The 19,605-nt window shown below is 37.6% G+C and overlaps 1 long non-coding RNA gene across 1 annotated transcript; it reads right to left on the minus strand.

Moving 5' to 3' along the window:
• Positions 1-1,770: 1,770 nt before the first annotated feature.
• LOC104244644 (uncharacterized) lies at positions 1,771-6,556 on the minus strand. Its single transcript, XR_011406896.1, has 2 exons — positions 6,046-6,556; positions 1,771-2,268 (listed from the first exon to the last, which is right to left on the minus strand). It is a non-coding gene; the product is annotated as an uncharacterized lncRNA (long non-coding RNA).
• Positions 6,557-19,605: the final 13,049 nt, after the last annotated feature.

A 19,605-nucleotide genomic window follows, 5' to 3' on the forward strand; every position in this document is an offset into this window, starting at 1 on the left:
CGACCTCCAGTTCGCGAACGCGGAGCGCCCGATTTCCAAACCATCGCGAACGTAAACCCTTTACGCGAACGCGAAGCACAAAAGGGGCTGGGACCCCATCTGATCCACTTACTTTATACGAACGCGACGCAGGTCTCGCGAACGCGGAGAATCAAACACCACCACATCGCGAACTCGACACCATAAACGCGAACTCGAAGGCAAAAATTCGCGCCTTAGAATAAAAGCCTTCGCGAACGCGGGTCCCTGACCGCGAACGCGATGAACAAAATATCTACAACACTTCAGCTGATTTTCTGCAATTTTGCACAACATGAAATGGTCTGATTGACCACTCGAAACTCACCCGAGGCCCTTGGGACCTCAACCAAACATGCCAACATATCCCATAACATCATTCAAACTTGTTCCAACTTGTTCCAACCTTCCGAACGCTCAAAACAACATTAAAATACCAAATTCGCATCAGATTCAAGCCTAAGAATCCAAAAATCTCCTAGATTTCGCTTTTGATCAAAAACTCAACCAAACCACGTCTAAATGACATGAAATTTTGCACACACATCTCCAATGACACAACGAAGCTACTACGACTCTCGAAATTTCATTCCGACCTCTATATCAAAATCTCACATATCAACCGGAAAACACCGAAATCTCAATTTCGCCAATTCAAGCCTAAACCTTCCATGGATGTTCAAAATGCATTCCGATCACGCTCCTAAGTCCCAAATCACCCAACGGAGCTAAACAAATCATAAAAATTCCGATCCGAGATCATATACAAACAAGTCAAATCTTGGTCAAACCTTTCAAATTTCAAGCTACAAACTAAGAACTGTTTCTCCCAAATTCGCTCCGATTTTCCTGAAAACCTAAACCAACGATTTACACAAGTCATAACACATCACACGGGGCAAGTCATGCCCGAGAACTGACGATCAAAGTGTAAAAGCTCAAAACGACCGGTCAGGTCGTTACAGATTGTCTTTGCTACTTCAGCCTCGTATGCTGAAGTTACGTGAAACAATGGGTACGCTTGTAATTTTTTTTTGCAAACGGGCACAAGTTAAAACATGACCTAAAAAGCGGGTATAGATGCAAATCCTCCGACAACTTTTATCCAAATTAGAGTTTTTATTTAGTGTACACTTCTCAACGTAAATTAGTTTGTTTTAAAATTTTAAGTACTGACTGGAGTATACTTAGACATTTAAGGCTATAATCAAGTTATCATTTTTTTGTGTCCTCCCTTTCGGGGTGATTACTGAAGTTCTAGTCAAATTGGTTCACGTCAACTGAGTAACTCTGCCAACCAACAAGACATAGACAGATGGACCTAATGTTTTTCTGTCCCTGTTGAAATTTGTTGTGTTTCATATGTATTCTCGAAAGGTAGGAACTAAAGAGCATATTATTCTTTCATGTATCTGCTTCATTGTCGTCAAGATTTTCCATAGGATCTGAATGACTCAGGCTCCTAGATGAACTAGTTAAACGCCCTGGAAATGAAACACATGTTTCTTTTTATCCTAAAATTGCAAACTGAGAAGATTGAGGGGAACCCCTTTGACAGGAGTTATGGTATGGATTTTACAGCTTAACAGTCTGTATGCATAACTTGTCTTCTGCAGGCACATAAACTAGGAAAAAGCTAAGTATTATTCCCTGAGTTTGAACCAAACTGAATGTTGCCATCTTACTTCTATCAGACGTGTTTCCACGTTTGAGAGAATGTGTACTTTTATCAAATCAAAAATCTTCCCAAGCTCGAGACAAGGTGTTACTTTCATACATAGCGTCTCTCATGGTGCAAACAGAACGAGCTGACAGTATGGTATTGTCACAAAAGCAATCTGAGAATCCAGTCACCGCCAGATCATTCAGGGTGAGAACAAAAATTCTCCAACAAGAAAAAGAAAGGAATGGCATGTACATGACTGGATTATAAGATTAGATTAGCTTATAAAATGCAAATCCAAAAACTATAGTGAGAGAGACAAACAAAGCATGCAAATTTTTGAGAAAATTCAGTTGCCTGTGGTTAGCACCAGTTCATCACAGGCGTCTTTCAAAGAAATTCTTAGTCCTCTTCCTCACACGTGTGAACAAGATGACCACAGCGGCCAGGACCCATGGCGGGATATTACCACCAGTGAAGTTCAACTTTTCTGCCCATTGTGGAGTCTCTTTCATCACCAATACTATCAATATGGTGATCACTGCAACACCGACCAATATCCTGGTAATAGGTTTGATCAAGGAGTCCTATAATCAAAAAAGACAAACTATAAAAATCACATCTATGCATATAACAATCTATTTTGTGGAGAACCATGTGAAATAAGCTAATACTTGCAAGTAGATATGGTCATTGAAGTGTCAAGAGCGCCTTGGTAAAGTCATTTTATGACATTTTCACATCTAGTTGAGCTTTCTTGGTCTAAGAAATGCATCTTGATTATAAAAGGGATAATATATTCTCAGTTCATTATGGAGAGTGGAGAGCAGTTCCCTTCAATTTCCTTTCATGCTCTCATTGTTAGGGCCTGCTAATGTGGGCCTTATTTATGTTAGCATGCATATTGATACAGAGTTTTTTTTCCTGATAACCTATTTATGGAAGAACTTATTTATCTCAAGTAAAGTTTTCCCGTTTGCCAATTGTTGTTTTCAATGTAAGTGCTCAGGAAACAACAACCCAGTATAATCCCACTTAGTAGGGTCTGGGGAGGGTAGTGTATACGCAGAACTTACCCCTACCCTGGGGTAGAGAGGCTGTTTCCAAATAGACCCCCGGCATCCTTCCCTCCAAGAACTTCTCACCTTGCTCTTGGGGAGACTCGAACTCACAACCTCTTGGTTGGAAGTGGGGGTTGCTTACCATCAGAGCAACCCCTCTTGGAAGTGCTCAGGAAAACTAGCAGTAATATCAAATTTAGATATCCTTTCAACAGTTTCTGGAAAGTTTCCAACAATGTCAAAAGTTCATATTGCAGTTCAAGAAAACCTCTTGCAAACGATTCAAGATATAAATGGGTAAATGGGTGACTACAGAGCATGTTTATACTCATGCTTATAGATAGATCAAGTTGACACAAAGAGCACGGCTATTTTGGCATTTCAATTTTTGAGATTGAAATGCCAAACTGCAAAACTAGAGCACATGAACCTTCTTCAACTAGGCAGTTTCTGCTTCCTTTCCAGATGTCCTCAGTTTCAGTTCTGATTTCTGATGTAAACATCATTTATTCTGAAGGCTCTGATCACAAAAAGCTCTCTAGCAAAAAATGGAAATTGCCTGAGGAAAAGCTCTTCATAAAAGAGAAAGAACTAGATGGCACCTTAAAAATAAAACTTTCTCCACTCAAACCACTTATTACTAGTAAATAACTGTTGAAGTTTTTTCTTTGAAGAAATACAAAGTAGACCACATATGAGCATATCAGGAAGTATGGGATTCTTAATTTGATTGCTCCACATTTTTGTTTGCTACTCATAGAGTCATAGAGAATATTCATTTCGCCTAGCCACATTTAAGCAATTGTTTTTCCATTGAAAATGAAAAACACACGTGAGTAGTAAACATTTCTTTTCCATTAAAAAGGAAAAACATGAGCGAGACATTACACAAACGTCACACTAGAAGGCATACAACTCAAAGAATTAGAAATTTTAATACCGTCAATAATGAAGTACCAAGATAGTGCAGAACGGAGGAAATATAACATTGTTTGTTCCATATTTTCTTCCTCCAGATTGCGCGCCCCTCAACTATTCCATCGGGTACCTGCTACCTCCCCTAGCACATGAACCGAACACTTTTGCTCCCAAGACTTAGACAGACGGGAAGAAATCTCCTAGTTTTTTTTTTTTTTTTTGCCTCCACTGGAGTTGTTCCATACTTTCTTACTTGGTAGACCTACAAAGGATATTCCATTACTTCTAGATGGTTAATTGCCCCTCTAAACATCCTATTCTTCAATTGAAAAGGAAAGACACCTCCAAAGACACATCAAAGCCTTATGTTAGAAGGCATACAACTCACAGAACTGAAAATTTTGCGTTGTTAGCACCATTTTTCTTTAACTTGGTAAACCTACAGAGGATATCCATTTCCTTTAGCAGCTAATTTCCCCTCCAAACATCAACTTTATCCATTAGAAAGAAAGAGACCTCCACGACATATCAAAGCCTCACGTTAGAAGGCATACAAGTCAGAGACGCTTTGTCAACCTCGAGCTATGACGCCTGAATTTACCTTGTGACATTTCCCAGGGAACACTCACCCCAAGCATTCTTGAGGGCTCCTTGCAAGTTTCCTATTAAAACACTATCAAGAAGTCGTAAAAAAAAAATTCCCTGAGAACCTAATTATTCCCTTACCAAAAAAAGAAAAAGAAGCAAAACCATTCTGCTCCATAGGGTGGATAGCGCTCTATCTCAACACTTCCTTCTAAATAAGCTCCAGATTCATCTGGTTTAAGTAAGATAAACATGAAATTTTTCCAAAATAGATAAAAGCTTCTTCACCTACAGCCAAACTGTAATAGAGTTAATGAAACTTCATTAGAAGTACCATCATACCATTAATCCTCAACCAATAACTCTTTTCCAAATATTACCAATTGGAAAAAATAAAATAAATAGTACAAGCCACATCCTCTGGAAGATTTACGATATCATACACCAAACAATATACTTTCATCCAAACTTAATTGCCAAAGATGATGATACAATTTCTCCAAATGCCACTTTGCCTAAAAGAACTATTTTATGTTTTCCAATTTATCAGTTTATTATCTTCTCTGTATCATTCCAATATTACCAACTTTACCAGATGTCTCCAAAGAGACAATTTTTCCTAAATTTCATTCAAAAGTCTTCTAAGACAACCAAACCTATCCTAGTTCACATAATCACATCAGAGATTTATGCATTTAGGGATTGTTTGGTATGTACACAAGCTAAAATAGTTTCCAACGAAACTCTGTGTTACTAATATAAAGTTTGATTTGCAGCATCAAATGCAGCAATACGAATTCCATCTCTAGAAAGCTAATACAAAGATTGATAAACCACTGAATAACTAATGCAAGTTTTGGTTTGCAGTATTAAACCGCATTGCTAATAACTAAAGAATTTATGCAATATATATCTATCATTTTATGTGCGAAAAAATGGGAGGTAATAATAGGTGTATTAGCAAGTACCTCAACAAGAGTATCTTAAAACTAAAATGCACTTAAAGTAGGCAACTCCTGTGAGTCCTACCTAACAGTCCATATATTATTAACAATCACATAACAATCCCCATATTATTATTATTATTATTATTATTATTATTATTATTATTATTATTATTATTATTATTATTCACTACGTAACAATCTCTAAATTAAATATTTACCACACAAAAATTCACGCATTTTTTTATATAATTATGGTGTTGAGGCCAGCTTGGCTGCACCTCGACTAATTCAACGAGGTATCCGTTATCTCACACCAGCTATAAGGGTAACTATGTCCATCAGGTTCAAAATACTACTCCTACAGTTCCAAAAGGATTGTCTTAGTTTGACTTGACACAAACTTTAATAAAGAAAGGGAGGCTTTTGAGATATACAGTCTTAAATAAGTCATAGCATTTTTGTGGCTGTAAAACTTTTGAAACTTATGGTCTGAAACCTGTCATAGCATTTATGTGATTATAAATGCTTCTTATTAAGAAATTATTAAAAGGTGCCAATTTATTTTGAAACATACTAATAAGAAAATAGTATCGTTCTTTTTTGAAACGGAGGTACTATTTTGAACCTGAGACCTCATCGTTCTCAACCCACTGCAATGAGTACTAGACCACCCTTGGATAACAATTCATGCATTATAATCCTTATATAACTATCCCACAAACCAAACAACTTACATTAGTTAATAAGAAATATCTGAATCTCATCACTTCTGACACTAACATCACGAGAAGCAAAAGATAATGCAACTAACATGCTAATTTGCTTAATTGCAAATCGTGTGAAAAGATTGTACCTTAGGCTCTCCATCAATATATATTTCGGATCCATCTTTATAGGTAAGAATAGATCGGCCGTTACGGGGGTTGAATCTGATGGGAACGCCCCGACCCGTATCCGGTTTGAAGGCATAGACCGATTTGAACCCGTATTTGTCGAGAATTTCACAAACCTCCAGCTGATCCTGGTCCCATCCACCTAAGGGCAACGTGAATTCGTCGATAGGACCCTTGCCTTGCCGATACAGGTGGACCTTGACCTCCGGAACCTTGGTCCGAACCGACTTAGTCCGAGTTGAATGGTTCGGATCGGGTTTCGGGTTACTTAACAGTGGAGTCACCTCATCGGTGTCGGTGGATGCTTCTTCGATCTCTACCATGTCGGGAGGCCGGCGATGACACACAGAAACGGAAGGGAGAGAACTACGGGAGGGGGGGGGGAGTAAAAATATGGGCCTTAAGGCTTTGGAGTTTAATTACGTGGCAATTAAATATTTTATTATTCTGAGGTATACATTTTTATCTTTTTTCTTCAAGTTAGTTGGACTGTATGGATCGTGATCAATCCCACCCATAGGCGACTCGTGAATTTTTTTTTTTTTTTTTTGGTGCAACAATACTCGTATAATTGTTTGAAGTTAATAATAAATTTTCACATCCATTATGTGCTTATTAATCAACTATTGGTATACCCCGCGCATAGGAATAATTTATTTAAGAAGCTTATGAAATTATGATATGATATATCATATATTATTTTAATTGTTATAAAAATATTATATTATGGATGTTCATTTGTACTCCGTTGTAAATAATCTTCCTGAAGAAGCTTATCCATATGGGACTCCACCATAAATATATTTATCTATTTAGTACTCTATTGGAAATAAGTTTCCTAAGAAGCTTATCACTTCGGTACCCGGTTATGGATAAACATTACCCTAGGTAGAAGATTATCCATACCGGGTATAATAAGCTTATCCATTCAGTACTCCGTTATGGATAAACATTGCTCTCAGTAGAAGATTATCCATATCTGGTATAGTAGCAGCTTACACAGCAGCTTGCAGTAGCAGCTTACACAGCAACTTGCAGTAGCAGCTTACACAGCAACTTGCGTAGCAGCTTACACAACAGCTTATAATAGCAGCTTACACAGCAGCTTGTAGTAGCAACTTACACAGCAGCTTACACAGCAGTTTCCTTTCTTCTATAAATAGAAGAGATTTCAGTTCATTATGTACATCAGTTTGAATTCGAATAATATAGCAGTTTCTCACTATACTTGTCTTTACTTTACAGTCTTTATTTTATAACACGTTATCAGCACGAGACTCTGCCATCTCGATCAAATACTTTGAAAGTGTCAAAGGTACGAACTTTCTTTTTGTAAATAATGCCAAATCTTTCTAAACGTGAATTTGTAGTATTGGATATATCGGGCAAAAGCTACGCGTCTTGGGTGCTTGATGTTGAAATTCATCTTGATATGATGGGTCTAGCAGACACCATCAAAGATAAGTTATGCGTTTTACTTGCTATGTGTGCTACTGCCATTAAAATAAAATAAAAAAGGTACTTTAGGAACCTAGTAAGTGAGCCATAATCATTGGACGAGATTCTGGAGCATTTTATGAATTTTAAAATACTATAATTTGTATATCTTTATGTTTCGTTTTTCACTTACTCGTTTTCGAATTAAGATTTTAATTTTACTCTAGAAGAGTAATATTGCATAGGAAACTATAAAGTGGATGACATTGTTAGATCCACTTATACTTCATCAGAGTTTGCAAGAAATATACAACCACCAGAAGTGGTTATGTTTCGCATATCTCGTTGTAACTAAATTTTTGTTAACCAACAGAAGTGGTATATGCCTATGGCCACTAGAAGTGATAATTTAGGCTTTCTGTGGTTACAATTGAAGATAAACTAGAGAAATATTCTCTATAGTACATGCATGCCTCGATTTGCTCCTGAAGTAGCATTATCGTAAAAGAGCTTCTAAGATATCACACGTTTTGGTGTGATTAATGCACGTTCAAATAATTATGTTTTGTTCCATGAAGGATGAGAACTTTTGATAAATATTAGCCCATTCCTGAAGTAAATGTGATAATATTAATAAAGAGCGTAAATAGGAACACGTTTTTGATGTGAATATATTACAATTCACCTCCAGAAGAGGTAATATGATTGAAGGAATATATACTCAATATTTCGTATTTTATATTTGCTCCTGAAGAAGTAACACAATTGAAATTTTCTCCTGAAGCAGGAAACTATTATGAAACTGTGTCTTTCTGTGCTTAAACAAAATAATAAGCTATTCAAAGTTATTTTTGAAGCACATTTTCATTCCCCGGAGTGAATGAAGAAATACCACAACTCACCTCCTGAAGAGGTAGAATAACAAAGGATATAAATTTTGTTTTTGTGGCATAAAGATCATTATCGCACGTACCCGTTGTACGTAAAATATCTTGAATAGTTTTATTAAATATCATTCTAAGGCAAAAAGCATTCTTGTAGAATGCTTTGTACTACAACCACATTAATATTTTATGGTTATTTATCGAGTTCCCCGAAGGAAATAACAACCCATGTATCTTTCCCTAAAGGATGTAATGATTATGTGGTTGCCGCTTTGATATAAAATATTCAGATGTTAATGGCGTTTCTCCATGAAGGAGATATTTGTCACAAAGTTGGTGGTAAAAATACTGAAATTTTTAATTTCTTACATTTATAAATTTATAATGTCTTTATAATGTTCATTTTATTAAGAATTTCTCTCATGATACCAGAAGTGTCTGAGCAATATTTGATAGTACAAAATATATCAACAACTCCTGAAGAGCTAACTGTTTGTCTAGAAGACATATGACACCAGTAGTGTCTGATAAATATTAAATTGTGGATAATAAATGAAGGCTCTCGAAGAGTTTATATACAAATATGTCATTCATATTATATGATTATGGTCAAAACATATGTTGTAGTAAACCTGAAGTTTACTAATACAAATGACTATCATATTGAGACTACAAATGATTGGAAGATTAAAAATCTTCATGTTTCCACAATCATAGGGGGTAAAATAATATGTATGTGAGAAGTTAGCCGCGTTATTCTTCAATTTGTACTATATCATGTATCAGAGTAAACCAGAAGTTTACTAATGCATCATGTATCACAGTAAACCAGAAGTTTACTAAAGCAAAAGTTTATGCCATAGTAAACCAGAAGTTTACTAAGAGATAGCACATGACATGATAAACTTGAAGTTTTCATTTGCCATTTTTAAATGAGCTATTTGAGAATTCAGATAAGCATATACTAAAGAACTAGAAGATTCTTCAGGAATTCTCATGTGTTGCTTGTTCTCATAATGAATTGATTATACCAGCTAAAGTTGGGACTAAGACCCCTGATTCTGAAATATATAAAAGGTGAATATGGGCCCGTTCACCTATCATGTGAACCACTTATAGGTGCATATATGAGATGGTTACATGTGTAATTATTGTCAACCTGCAGTTTGGCATTTGGAATTGCTTTTCTCGATTAAGAGCATAATTTTCAGATTATGAAATCAAGACAGTTCATCTTGATAATGCTGGTTTATATCCAAGCTGGTTTAGCATTGAATACCTCCTATTAATGGCTAAACCATTGCTTATGAGAACAAAGCTTCATGTGTTGGTCTAAGATTTTCTAAATTGCATATAGCAGCACTTGTATGCATCAGATCAACAATATATGATAAGTCCTCCCTTCACAATTGGTTTAGGATCAGAAACCAAATATTTTTACTATCTTTTGTTGTGTGGTATATGATTAATTTCTCTACCATAATACACAAAGATATGTTTCCCAAAGATGATTGGGGATATATGTTAGTTTTTCTAACATTTGGGGGATGGAATAAACAGTTGAGAAATAGGCTATATGAATCGAATTATCATGATCCTCACTTAGAAGTTAATTCAAGTCGAATGTCAGAAGCATTTGCTGATCCAAAATTAAATATCATATTTCAGCTGCAAATGCTCCTATTAAAATTAAAATCCCTGAAGGATAGAGTTTACTGTACGCATGAAGCGTGGTAGACCAATCGGTTCCAAAGGTAACAATCCTTGAAAAATAGTATGAGCTAATGGTCAAAATGAGGAGGAAATAAGCTCTAGAAGAGCCCACGACATAACATTTCATGAAACTCCCGAAAAAGTTCAAGTACCTGAAAATAAAGAAAGTGATGAGATCTTCACAAGTTATGTCGCTTCGGAACTGACACAAAATGATCGTCGATGATATATTTAATACAATATAGTGCACAATATTGTAAAAGATTATAAGGATCGAACTAGCAGTCCAGACACTTGAAGATCATACCATTTAGATACAAGTCTTAACCTATATGACTTATTTGACTAAATCTATATGAAGATCCTTGAAGGATTGAAAATGCCTGAAGCATATAATTCAAAGTCTTGAGAAATGTACTCGATCAAATTATAAAGATCTTTGTACGGTTTAAAGCAATATGTGCGTGTGTGGTATAATCGCCTCAGTAAATATTTGCTGAAAGAAAGTTACATAAATAATGTTATTTGTCCATGTATTTTTATAAAGAAAATATCATCAGAATTTGTTACACTTGCTGTTTATGTTGGTGACATAAATCTTATTGGAACTCCGGAAGAGCTCCAAGAGGGTCTTAAAAATACTTTTACATGGACAAAGTGTACCCATTAAGTACACCAATGAATATTCAATCACTTGAAGTGAATAAGGATCCGTTCCAACCTCTAGAAGAGGATGAGGAGCTCCTTGGTCCTGAAATACTCTATCTCGGTGTAGATGGTGCACTTATTTATCTTGCTAATGCTAACAAAAGTGGTGCAGATCGTATTGGTAATGCAGATGCAGGTTATTTATCCGATACCCATAAAGCTCGATTTCAAACCGGCAAATAGAGAGTGCATATGATTGAGATCAGTGATTCATTCGAGAAACATGTGGGTTGGAATGTGATAAAAGACCCACAATATTATACGGAGACAATGTTTCATGCATAGCACTATTAAAGGGAGGATTTATAAAAGGAGATAGAACGAAGAACATTTTTTACCAGAATTATTCTACATACATGATCTTCAGGAAAATTGTGACATTGATGTGCATCAAATTAGTTCAAGTGACAATCCAGCAGATTGTCTTTACCAATATCAATTTTTGAGAATATGGTATACAAGACTGGAATGCGGAGACTCAAATATTTGAAATAAGGTTTTCTTCAGGGGGAGTAAAATGCGCGTTGTATTTTTTTCCCTTACTAAGGTTTTTCCCATAGGGTTTTCCTTATAAGGTTTTTAATGAGGCAGCCAACAATGCGTATTACTAAATATATGTACTCTTTTTCCTTCACTAGGATTTTTTTCCACGTGGTTTTTCCTAGTAAGGTTTTAATGAGGCACATTATCTTTTAATGAACATCCAAGGGGGAGTGTTATAAAAATATTATATTATGGATGTTCATTTAGTACTCCGTTGTAAATAATCTTCCTGAAGAAGCTTATTCATATGGGACTCCACCGTAAATATGTTTATCTATTTAGTACTCTATTGGAAATAAGCTTCCTGAAGAAGCTTATCACTTCGGTACCCGGTTATGGATAAACATTACCCTATGTAGAAGATTATCCATACCGGGTATAATAAGCTTATCCATTCAGTACTCCGTTATGGATAAACATTGCTCTTAGTAGAAGATTATCCATATCTGGTATAGTAGCAGCTTACACAGCAGCTTGCGTAGCAGCTTACACAACAACTTGTAATAGCTGTGAGCACGTGATTTTTGCCCTATGAGAGCTACTCCCAAAAAATTAAAATAAAATGATTTTGTGTTGTTTGTGATTTATTTATATTTTGTCTGTGCATGTTTATTTCTACTTTAATTTAAAAAAAATACAAAAATATGTGTTGCATGTGCATTTAGGATTTAATTTTACAATTTAGGAATTAATTAAACAATCAAGTTTGTTTTACAAAATGGAAAAATCACAAAAATATGTACTTTGCATTTTTTTGCATTTAATGTCCGAATTGTGTGATTTTATCTTTATTGATGTTTAATTTCGTGTGATAGTTATTATTAAGAGTTAATATTTTTAGTTAATTATCGATTTTATAATTTAATTAGGATTTTTAGTTTTATTGTTGAAAAGGAAAATTGAAAGGGAAAAGAGAATAAGAAGAGGAAAATTAAGTTGGGCCAATTTGGTCAAGCCCAAACCCAAAAACACAGCCAAACCTGGCCAAAAAACCAGCCCATACCCGCCCCAAATCCAGTCCACCTGCGATTAATCCAAACGATATCGTTTTAAGTCAGTCAATCTCAACCATTCATTTGATTGGATCGAAAAGATCAACTCCTCCAATACCCGACCCATTCCCATCCAAGACCGATCCGGTCTCGAGGTAAGTGAAGCGACGTCGTTCCCATTAATGAATGGATCCAAGCCGTTGATCTTATCAGATCGAGCGGCCTGGATTTATTCCGCCCCTTCTGGTATATAAGTCCAAACCTTACTCGTCCCCCCCCAAAGCCAAACCCCTCCCCCTTCGTCCCCAAGAACCAGAAACCAAACAACCCCTGAAATTCTTTCCGCCCTCATGCCCCTTCGCCTGAAAGCCGGCAGCAACGATGCCAGCGACCACGAAATTCACACCACTGAACCTCCTAATCACCCTCAACACAGATCCCTACCCCTTTAACCTCGAATCATCCTGGTCTGTCTCGAATCTTTAATCGAACATTCGAGAAAAACACTAAACCTATCCAACCAGTCCCAAATTAACACCCCTAAGCCATCTGACCACCCTCGTTACGAATCCGTTAACCGTTTGCCTCGTATCAACCTCTAGCTTCTCGAATCTTCAATCGAATATTCGAGCAAAACCTAAACCTACCCCAACCAGTCCCAAACTCCCACCACGGCACCCCCTGACCTCCCTCGTGCCCAAGATACCTTTGGCCTGGTTCAAATCTTGCTAGAACCAGTCGAACCCCAAATGGAACCAAGACCCCTATATAGACCAAACTTGGGATTTGTCCAAAATTAAAGGAATTTGGGCGTCTAATCGACCTTAGTCGAAGTGTTCTCCGATGAGAACACTCGATTAAGGTCCGTTCGACCTCAAAAAGTTTGAGTCAAGTGTTCGACCTGGGTTCGTCTAGTTTCTGTTTTGTTAAGGTATTTTCTTTTCTCCTTTCTTTCTTATTCTATTTTTGTTACGATTAATTGTGTTTAGTTTAGTTATAATCCAGTTTTTGTCCATTGCTTCTTCTTCTTCTCCAATCAGACCTTTTTATTTGGTCGAGTCTGCTTCTGTGCATGGTCGAATATATGTATTTAGGCTTGAATGTTATGTTAACATGATAATAGTTCCCTGTTTAATCAATTTGTTAGTTTATAAGTTCCCTGTTTTGGCAATACCACTCGAATCACTTGTTGGTCTGTTTATTCCGATTGTTTGTTGTTAAATGCTAAATGTTATAGCCTGTGTAATCAATTGAATAAGCATCGTCGATTAGTCTTTTAGGCTTGAATGTTATGTTAACATGATAATAGTTCAACCGTTGGTTCATACCAGTATGTTTACCATCCTGCATCTTGTGTATACTTGAATTAGAGTTGTGTGTGCTCATTCCCTGTATTTGGTTTGACCTCATGTTCTTTATAGTTGTTCGTATGAACCTCCTGCCTTGATTCATACTGCTTCAATTTTGGCTTGTATTATTGAATCCCTGCTCAATCACTGGGTCTGAGTTGATCAGGATTGGTTCCCAATATGATCAGCTCATTCCCTTTGATTGATGCCATATTTGAAATGATCTGGTCTTCTGCTTTGAATCACTATGTGAATTTGGTAGTGGGAATTGTTTTATAGCTGTAGTAATTTAGTGATCAATTAGAAATTAGTTGTTAGGGTTACAACTTATAGAGTTTTAATAACAGATCAATGAAGCTTAGGGCAGGGCAGTAATACATAGGGGTTAAGGGGGTAATTTTGGGATTTAGCAGGTCTGCAAGTGGACTAACTTAAGGGTCTGTTCAGTGGATAATAGTTACCATTAGTTTAATATCAATGGGAAATATAACATGATAGTATGGGAGTTAATAGGAATATTATAATAACCCATAGTTTTGATTGAAACAATAGGGAACAAGGCATGCAAGTGTGGGGAACAAAATAACTTCAAACAAGAAGACATTAAGTAATGGGATTCAAAGGGGGTGGGCAGTTAGAATCTGATGGTTTCAAGGCAGAGATAGCAGGCCTGTTTTTGGGTTATAAATAGAGTCATTTAAGACAGATTGAGGGGCTGGTTTTTTTGGGAAAGGAACAATCAATTTTCTTTCAGTTTTTTTCAGAGAGTCTAGGCTGGATTTTTAACATTTAAGAGTTCAGTAATTTGAGAAAAAAACAGGCTGGTTTTTAATCCTAAATGGTTCAGTGTTTGAGAGCTAAGAAACTGAAAAGTGAGGTCTTTTCTTTTACTGCTGAATATCAGAACTAGTACTGTTATTGTTTCATTGGTGTTGCTGGTTGGTATTTCTGGGGTTTCAATTGATTTTTCCTGAGTTTGTATTAGTTATTTGCTACTGTTTCATTGGGTGCTGCTGGAATTTTACTGGTTGTTTTCTTTCTAATTTGTCACTGGGTATTCTTTTTACTGGTTGTTGCTGGTTATTGTTGTTGTTGCTGTGTTACATACTACTCTGCTGATCTTCTTCTTCTTGTATTCCAATACCAGGTACACTACCCTGAACCACATTGATGTAAGCTCGTTGAAGTTTGAAATGAAATGTTCGAACACATTTATTGTTCAACTGAGGACTGCCTGCATTTTAATTGATAGTAGTTTAGATGTTTTCCTGTTATATAGATGGTAGTTATGTGTATAATCAGAACTGTTTCTTAAGGTGGGTTATCTGTTAAATATTGTATAACATTGAACTGTTAAATTGAACCTTTGGAATGACATGAAGTGTAGTCAGTTCAATAGGTTTGTGAAATGGGATTGTTGAATCAGTTTGGAGGAACTCGATTGTCATCAGTAATAGGTGGATCTAGATTAATGTCAGGTTAAAAGGGTAATGAACTTGTAATAGGATTTCAATTCATGAGCTGATCTAGTAATATTCATCCTACTCGCTAGTAATTTTATCATTAATCATGCTAGTGTATTAGGATGTCTTCGTTTGAATAACAGTTTCTGAATTCGATAGTAAGCAAAACCTGAATTGTTGTTGGTAGATTAGTGTTGAAATCAGTTAAAAAGTCAGGAAAAGAAAGGCTCATTTACATTAAATCGGTTCATTAAAACCCATAGTTCGTAATAGATAATGGGTATGATAAATTGGTTTAGGAATTTTGGAGTTCATGTCTGTCAATTAAAATGAAGGTATGCATTGTCGTTGAGGTGCGTCATCGTTAAGTTGTTGGTTCGAACAACAAAAGCTAGGACATTGCACGCTTGTAATTAATTAGGCCTTTTTCTCTATCTTTAGAGACAAAAGTAAATAGAGAACCATAGTCGCTTTAGGATATCCTTAAAATAAACGAGGCATGCCTCGCCTAATAAGTTGCAAACTGCGGGGTCCTCAATAGGTGCTTATGATAAACACTTAGGTTTCGGGATATGCCGTTTTAGCAAATTTCGCGGCATTCTCAAAATAATAACGCGTTAGCATCTTTAGGCGCGTATTTAATAATGTTATCTTCCTAAACTCGGGTGCACATTTATGTGACCCAAATCCAAATCTCAACGAAGTTGGAACGTATCGAAAATTGCGGGTACATTTTTGTGGCGCAATTCCAGATGCATTCTCACGACGTTGCAACTCTTTAAATAATAAATGATAAAAACGGTTCAAGGTTAAAATTGTTACATAGGTTCAAAATGTATTAAAATCAGATAAATAAGCCAAATATGACAGTTGAGCGACCGTGCTAGAACCACGGAACTCAGGAATGCCTAACACCTTCTCTCGGGTTAACAGAACTCCTTATCCGGATTTCTAGTACGCTGACTGTTAAATAGAGTCATTCTTTTCCTCGATTCGGGATTAAATCGGTGACTTGGGATACCATAAATCTCCAAGTGGCGATTCTGAATTAAACAGCAAATCCCGTTTCGATTGTCCTTTAATTGGAAAAACTCTCTCTGCGCCCCTTTGCAGGGCACGGTGAAAAAGGAGGTGTGACAGCTCTGGCGACTCTACTGGGGATCATAGACCCAGAATCTCTGGTTCAGGGTTTAGAATTCGAGCTTAGATAAATTGTTATATTTGGCTTTATCTGATTTTGTTACATGTTTGGGCCTAATGTGCTAAGTGATGCTTTTACCGCTTTGATATTATCTGAACTGTATATAAATTGTGCCGAAACCCTTCTCTTCTTACCTCCGGGGATGTGCTTACTGGTTGAGACTCCCTATTCTGTTAGTGTCATACCCTGAAATAAGAAAGAGGCCGGACAAGTTACTAAGCCGGATGGCCTTTTGGTTCCCGGTACGTAGCCCCCTCCTCGACTCGAGTTGTTCGCTCGGGTACACAGTCTAGAACAAATACCCAGGTTATAAACCTAGAAAAACTCAGCTTCATGCCGGATCCCTAGTAGGAATGTTTGTTTGCATCACGTGCATTTAACTTTGGAGGCTCAACACAGGGGTTGGGTCTATCTAGGACAGGTGTACCAAAATGACAAAAGACCATCCTGATGCATCTTACTTGCTACTTGTGCATTTGTTTGCTTCGGACTTGCATGCTGACCGGGTTTTGAATATTTTGAGGAAAGAGAGGTAGAGGTACGAGGGTTAAAGAGAGTTAATTGCCTGTTTGAAAAAAAACCAATGTCCAAATAGTGCCGAAACTCTGCCGAATTTTTGAGAAAATGAAAAAAAGAGTGCAGAATGAGCACAAGTCCAAATCGTGATTTTTTCTTAACCACCCTAATAAATGTGCAGAATGAGCACAAGTCAGAATTTACACGTAACAATTGTGAACAAGATCCCTTTGGAGTTGCACATGTGGTGGGATGACCTGGGCGAATCAGGGCACGACACAGTCAATCTATACCTGGGAGGCCTCACTGGATTGTTGAAGATCAATCCTAGGAGGGATGTCATAAAGGACTTGGTCGCATTCTGGGACCGACTTACAACGTATTTCACTTCTCAGATTTTGAACTTACCCCAACATTGGAAGAAATAGCCGGATACATCGGAGGTCCCAAGGTTCCTCTAAGACACCAGTACCTGATCGCTCCAAGGGCCGTAACCGTACACTGGTTCCTAGACTCTTTGAAAATAAGCAGGAGGGTCCACAATCCAGACTTGGCAGCTGGTTTTTGTACTTTGCGGTTTATATGCAACAGATATGGCCCACGTAGGGGGTTCAACAAGCCGGAAAACAAAATCTGTAGCAAAGGAAACTGCCTTAAGTGGGAAGAACATAGGTGTTTTGCATTCATGGTAGCCTTTCTGGGACTCTCGGTGTTTCCTAGAAAAGACGGGAACATTGACGTACGAGTATCTGGGGTTGTCAGCACTTTACTCACTCAGACCAACAGCACCCTCGCACCCATGATAGTAGCTAAAATCTTTCGCGCTCTCACAGCCTGCAAAACCGGGGGAAACTTTTTTGAGGGGTGCAATGTGTTGCTGCCGATGTGGATGATTGAACACCTATGTCGTCGTCCTCAATTTATGAGTTATGGGTCGACAGAGAAAACATGCATAGAGGAATTTTGTACGAGGATTGACAGAATCAGCTTATCACAAGGGGTCACATAATGGATAGCACGCCTCCGTTCCGTCACTACAAGCCAAATAGAGTGGACGTTTGGATGACTACCTGTGGATGAAATCATATATATGCCAGCCACTGGACCCCATTTCCTGTTAATGGGACTCAGGAGTATTCAGCCCTATGCCCCGTATCGAGTAGTGAGATAGTTGGGGAGATGCCAAATAGTTCCGAAAGATGAAGATCTTAGTGGCCAAGTAGTCGAGATCGGGCCCAACGGACAGTTTCCTGAAGCAACAGTCCGACAAATTTGGAGCGAGTGTCAATACTTAACAGCAAATACATGTGTGCGTGATCGGTCCAAGTGTGAAGTTTCACCGGGATACCTTGCTTGGTTTAGGAAAGAAATCGGGTTTGGGAGACCGGCCAAAAGACCCCATCTCCAGGAGTTCGTCAAGGCGTCGCAAGAACAGTGGGATTGGTTGGCTAAAGAAGAGAGTTACAGGGCAGAAATAGGCAAGTTGAAGCAACAGACTACAAACCTGGGATTTGAAAATAGTCTGCAAGTTGACGCCAATCAGGGAGAAAAGAACAAATTGGCCCAAGAAAATGAGGCACTGAAAGCCCAAATCCGACAAATGAGGATAGATGCTGACAACCAACAAAGGAGTCGATCGGATGAACGGTTAATAAAAGGGTTGAAAAAAGAAATCAGTGAGTGCCGGAATGATTTGAAGTAATCTAAGGGTACCATAGCATCAATCTAGGCACAATGGGCAAAAAGAACAAAAGAGCGCACCCAGTACTTACAACAGGCAAGGAAAGATTATGAAAAAACCATTGTCAGTCTAAAAAGGAAGGTGACCACCCTAGAGAGCAAGGCGGCTAAACAAGCCAAGGCTTTTGAAACCAAAAGTAAACACTGCTATAATCTAATGGCCTCGATGGAAGATGAAATACGGCAGCTATGGAAAGAACATCTGCATAATTCTCGGGTTTTGAAGGCTAGAGGGGATCAGATAGAACGCCTACTCCTAGAGAAAGACCGAACCAGGGACAAGATTATAACTATTGCTCATGCTATTACCAAGAAATGTCGGGTGTGTGAAGACATGACCCGCATTACTTTCTTCTCGGCGGTGATGATATTTGTGAAGCAAATCATGTATGAATTGGAACAGCTGGAAAAGGACCTTACACCCAAGCCTGCAGCGAGGCCGAATGACGCCCCGCGGGCACCTAAATTTAAAACTCTAATGTGTTCATAGTTCAAATCTGCATTTTTCTTTATCTTAGAGTCTGTTGTCCGTTAGAGTCTGTCTTTCTTTCGCATCAGAGTCTGTCAGTACTTATTGAGTTCGTACTTGGTTTGGTTTCGAGTCTGTTATTTTTCTTTCCAAAAAGCGTCTGGTTTGTAATAGAATGTTTATTAATGAAAAATCGAAAATTTCCAAAAAATTATCTCTTTGCTTTTCGCACTTATAGGGCAGAACTACGCGCGGTCTGATTTATGCGGGGACATGATACGTAGGCAATCCACATAAGATTCGACCACCACTAAAAAGAAAAAGAGAAAGGCAAAGTGAATAAAAGAAAGGAAAAGAAAGAAATAAAAAGAGAGATGAAGAAAGTTTCAGAAACACTTAAACGAGGCACAAACAAAGTAAGCCGGAATGAAGCATGCGGTCGAAGCAAAGACATGTTAGAAATGGTTAAACTGCCTAGGAACATTGCATCCCCCAACGTGAAATT

Source organism: Nicotiana sylvestris, chromosome 4 (assembly GCF_000393655.2).
Source record: "Nicotiana sylvestris chromosome 4, ASM39365v2, whole genome shotgun sequence".
In the NCBI taxonomy this organism is placed as follows: Eukaryota; Viridiplantae; Streptophyta; class Magnoliopsida; order Solanales; family Solanaceae; genus Nicotiana; species Nicotiana sylvestris.